We start from the raw sequence: 6,068 nt of genomic DNA, 5'->3' as shown, positions 1-6,068 counted from the left end.
AATATATATATATATACATATATATATATATATATATATACATATATATGTGGCGAAATTGCATGTATGAATGTTGCAGAGTGTGCCTGGATGGTTGGTATGCGTGTAAGTGATGCGTGATCTCGGAGAGTCGAAGCATAAGCAAGGGATGTAGCTAGGGTATGCATGGGGGGACGCCAGGGGGGGCTCCCGGCGTCGCTTGCCATACCTCGCATAGAGAGAGTAAGCCTAGCATTGGTGTTGAAAACACGTGTAAAATCCTCATGTTCGCTAAGCAGAATAAACAAGAGAAGACTGAACTCCTGCATTTCCCTGATCCGGACAATGGTAAGCGTGAACTTGTCTTTAACTCGTGATTCCATGATCACGGCCCATGTGAAATAGAAAAAGGTGAGTTTATGTACATGCGAATACGTAACATATATATATACATACATATATATATATGTATATATATATATATATATATTTATATATATATACATTATATATACATATATATATATATATATATATATATATATATATTGGAGTAACGTGGCAAAATATTTTCTTTAAGGCATATAGAATTGTATGCAACAGCATATTGAGCTCTGATGAGTTTCCAATGAAGAGTTTCAAGTCTTCTAAAGATATCTCTAGCATGGAGAGGTAAAGAAAAAATCAAGTTGGCCATAGAAGCCATCTAATGGGTAGAACAGGAAACAAGACGTTTCGCTAATCACAGTTAGCATTTTCAATTGTGACAATAGCAAAGAAATGTATGATTATAAATACAGAAAGTAAACATTAGGAAAGATTACAAAGAAATGACCGTTATTCTGGTCTGAAACTGGGAAAGGACACGTTGAATATCGGGGAAAGGAACGCAGGAAGGGGAACTGTGACCACTGGGAAAGGACACTCAGATGACCGTTACTGTGGCCTGGGTGTCCGTCGCGGACGGAGTGACTGCTCATGGGAGGGCTGATTTGTCTCGTAGCTGGGTTGTCTGGTTTGGCGGATTCTGAATGGTTTGAGGCTGGGAAGGATGGTGGGGGCTTCCTGTTGGGTGTTCAGTGTAGGTTGGCTGTATTTAATGTGGAGGGCCTCAAGGAGGGCAAGGCGGCGCTTGTCACTTTCTTGGTCTAAAATGGTGGTATTGTCCACTAAGATGGATCTGGTGATTGGAATGTTATGGGTCTCCTGAAGGTGTCGCTTAGGGCCTCCATTGTTAAGGTGGTATGTCAACCGTCTGGAAAGGCGAGTGGTAGTGAGTCCGATGTAGGAATCTTGGGGCGTACAGTCCCCAAAAGGACACTTAAACTGGTACACCAGACTCACACACTCGATGTCGGATGGGCGTGGGGAGCTGTTATTTTTCATGATAAGGTCTTTAGTCCTCTTGTTCTTATAATAAATGGCAAGTTTAATGCGGTTCATCTCGTTGGTGGGGGTCACATTGTCCTTGATGATACAAAGAAGTGCTTTCTCATCCTCCTTATAAGCGCTCGACATGTAGGCCCTATAGAACAAGGCTTCTATCGGCAACTTGATTTTTTTCTTTACCTCTCCATGCTAGAGAGATCTTTAGAAGACTTGAAACTCTTCATCGGAAACTCATCAGAGCTCAATTTGCTGTTGCATATATATATATATATATATATATATATATATATATACATATATACATATATATATATATATATATATATATATATACATATACATATACATATATACATATATACCTCACCCTCACCGGGGTGCTGTATCCACTTGGACATTGGCTGCCATGGAGCTCCATTCCTGTCTGCACATGGCTCTTTTTAACCCCTTCCATACGGTGCCGCACACGTAGGCGTCATGGGGAGCGAGTGTATTCGCGAGGCTGCCATATCGGCGTCTTGATTATATTTATTGTAGTCGCCCCTCCATAATGACATACTTTCTAATTCTTTTGTAATCGCATTTTCTATGGTTATCAAAATTCACGGGTGAAGAGAGAACGATCGATATAAGCGGTGACTATATTTTATGATGCGAGTATTATTACGACACGTCGTACGGCTGGCATTGGCTGCTGCCACCGAGATCCAAGTCCATGACGCCTACGTGTGCGGCACCGTATGGAAGGGGTTAACAAGATGGCATTTGTTATTTCTTCTCCTACAGGTGTCCTTTACCCATCTGCATATTTTCTGTGTGGTCTTCCTCTTGCCCTCTTTCCTTCTATTTTTCCTGTGAAGCACATATGTTCTAATTGTTGTTTTCTCATGAATTGTCCTACAAAGTGTAACTGTCTTTTCCTGGTAGTTGCTATTATTTCCCTTTGTGTTCCCATTTGCTGTAGTATTTCTTCATTTGTTTTAGATTCTGTCCATGAAATTTTCAGCATCTTTCTCCAAATCCACATTTCTACTGCTTTTATCCTGTCCTGCATTTGTTTACTAATTGTCCAAGTTTCACATCCATATAATAATACTGACCAAGTGTAACATTTTACAATTTTTTTCTTGTTCTCATGTTAATATTATTGTTAGTTACTAAGTGTTTAATTTTGTTGAAATGTGTGGTAATTGTTATTGGGAATCTTAGTGTTTACCTTAGTTCAGGAAACTTTCCCACAAAGTGTTATTTTCTTTGATTCAGGAACCTTTCCTGAAACTTTGAACCACACCTATTGTAACCTTAAATAAGATACGATTAAACTCCCCTCCTCTTTATTTTGTTTATTAAATCTGTGTAACTATTTTGGTTTGATAAATCAGGAATTAACTTTGAGAAATTACTTAAAGTTAATATTAACCTGTAGCCTTCTGAGCTTTTTTTCGAACTCATAAGAGTCCCTTGGTACACTGTGCACTAACATTGGCACAGTCAGATTGCCCTGAGCTCAGGACAAAGAAGGACTTCTTTTTTGGAAACCTCAAACCAAGGGATCACATCTTCGGTTCAGAAGGCCTTAAAGATATCGTATTTCTGAAGAAACTACTTTTAGAGAATCTACACAGGTTAAAACAAAGGTGACCAGTAAGTTCTCAAAAGTAACTACTGAATTATTAAACCGTAGTTTTCATAAATGATTTAGGTCTATTCTTCTCTTTATCTCTTCATTGCTTTTCCCATCCCAAGTTAACATGCTTCCAAAGTAATTGAATTGGTCCACTTGTGTCAATATTCTTCCTTCTACTTGAAATCTTACCCTTGGACATTCTTGTTTTTTCATCATTACCATCACTGTTAGACATCTGCTTCTACTTGCTTCTACTAGTGCTGTAACTAATTCCTGTAGCTGAGCTTCCGATTCTGCAAGTAAAACAGTATCATCTGCATATCTAATATTATTGAGATTTCTTCCTCCTATTGTTCCTCCTTTTAGATGGTGAATATCTCTCATGATTATCTCACTGTATAAATTAAACAGGTCTGGTGACATTACATATCCCTGTCTCATGTCTCTTTCAATCTTTTGCCAATCAGACAGTTCTGTTTTCACTACTGCTTCTTGCTTCCGATAGAGATTTGCTATTAACCTTAAATCATTCCCATCCACCCCTATTTTCTTCAACTTTATTAATTCATTGTGTCTTACTTTGTCAAATATACATACATACATACATATACATATATACATACATACACACATATATATATATATATATATATATATATATATATATATATATATATATATATAAATATATATATATATTACAAAGGATTATAAAGACAGAGCATGCCAATAAATAAAATACATTAATTGATAATGATAGATAATAAACAGATAAATAATGATGACTTATGATAAATGATAAATACATACATACATATACCAAGGCTTTTGAAAACCCCTTACAAGGGAGGTAGCCAAAAAGGAAAAGGCATAAAATCATTCCCACCCATTCCATCACTGAACACACTCCACACACCCCCACCCTTCCTCTTATCTTAGCACCTCCTGGATGATGGGTTATCCCTGCACCTTGTCCACTGCCCTGGGTCAGAAGCAGTGTCACAAGACACAGCACCTCCACATCAATGCCGCTTCATTAAATCGGCGACCCCCCCTCTCCGTCCCTCCATGCATAAAAGGAGAAGACGGGAAGAAATCCCTTTGGGTTGCGTCAAATTTTGCTCACACATACTACCTCACCCCCCATCCCCCCACCCATTTCACCTCATGCATCACAACATCATCCATATACAACCATTCTCCATTCACACCTGTCTTCTGTCCTCTTCCGTCCTTCCTCAACAGACATTCCCCTCTTCCCCAAAGCCCCCTTCACCCTATCCATCCACCTCATCCTAGGACGCCCCCTCATGTTCACTCCCTACACATCTGTGTTCCATACCTCATTTACTAGTCTTTCTTCACTCATTCTTTCCATGTGTCCAAACCATACTAATACTCTTTCATCAACCCTATCTCCCAACTCCCTTTCCACCCCTGTTCTCCTCCTCACCTCCTCATTTCTCACTCTCTCCAGCCTAGTAACCCCCATCATACTTCTCAGACACCTCATCTCAAACACAAACTCCTTCTCTCTTCCTCTCTTATGTTCCATGTTTCTACCCCATACAGTGCTGTTGGCACAATCACTTCTTCATACAGTCTCCTCTTAGCATCCATTCCCAAATGTCTATTCCTCATTACACTTTTTAATCCACTAAGGCATTTACTCGCTTCTCTCAATCTACATTCTACCTCCACCTTCAGTCCACCTTTTCCTGCCACATTTGCAATCAAGTATCTAAAACTTTCCACTTCCTCCAGTCGCTCTCCCTTAATGCTCATGTCCAGTCTACTGCCACTTTCACCCCTTGTAAATCTCATCACCTTACTTTTATCCACATTTATCTTTAGCTTTCTTCCATCACACACTCTCCCAAACTCTGTCACCAACTTCCTCAATCCCTCCTCCGATCCTGCCACAAGCACAGTGTCGTCTGCAAACAACAGCTGGCTCACCTCCCACTTTTCTCCATTTTCTTTAACCATCTCCAATCCCTGACCCACTACCCTTGCATTTACCTCTTGAACTACCCCATCCATGTATAAGTTGAACAGCCAGGGTGACATAATGCATCCTTGACGAAATCCCACCTTTACCTCGAACCACTCACTCTCTCCATTTCTAATCCTGACACAAGCTCTACTACCCTCATAAAAACTCTTGACAGCTCCTAGAAGCTTTCCTCCTATCCCGTATATCCGCAAAACCTCCCACAGTGCCTTTCTGTCTACCCTGTCGTAAGCCTTTTCGAGATCCATAAAAGCCCAAAAGACATCCTTCCCCTTTCCTATAGCTTTCTCACATATCTGTCTTACCACAAAGATCTGATCTACACAACCTCTACCCATCCTAAATCCACACTGTTCCTCACCAATTACTCCCTCTGTTCCTCTCCAAATCCTCTCAGTCAAGATCCTTTCATAAGCCTTCCTAACTACACTTAACAAGCTAATCCCTCTGAAACTATTACATTCACACTTTTCCCCTTTTCCCTTGTAAAGTGGAACTATACAGGCACTCCTCCAGTCCTCCAGCAAACATTAAATAACCTCACCAGCCAATCCACTATCGCTGTACCTCCTTTTTTTAGACATTCTGCATGGCATCCATCCAGACCAGGTGCCTTGCCTGCTTTCATCATCTTAACAACTGCCTTCACTTCATCCTTCCTTATTTCTCCTTCCTTTTCCTCACTCATCACGGTCATTTTCTTAGCATTTCCCACTGCAGCTATCTTTCCATCCCTATCCTCCTTCACATTTAGCAACTCCCTAAAATATTCTGCCCATCTTCCCCTTACTGCCTTCTCTTCCATTGTCATCTCCCCATCTGCACCTTTTACCTTTTCTTCTTTACTTGATTCGCCTCCTCTTCCTCTCATAATTTCTTTCCAAAACATCATTTTATTACTTTCAAAATTTTCTGTCATACTCTTACCCCATTTCACATCTGCTCTCCTCTTTGCCTCCTTTACCTTTGGCTTTACTTCTCTTTTCTTTTCTTTGTACCTCTCATATGACTTCCTCATCCTATTTTGTAACCAATCTGTGAAAGCTCACTTCTTCTCTT

This window comes from Oratosquilla oratoria, chromosome 11 (assembly GCF_046742065.1).
Source record: "Oratosquilla oratoria isolate Oo_2021 chromosome 11, ASM4674206v1, whole genome shotgun sequence".
Classification (NCBI taxonomy): Eukaryota; Metazoa; Arthropoda; class Malacostraca; order Stomatopoda; family Squillidae; genus Oratosquilla; species Oratosquilla oratoria.
This window is presented reverse-complemented; position numbering follows the sequence as displayed.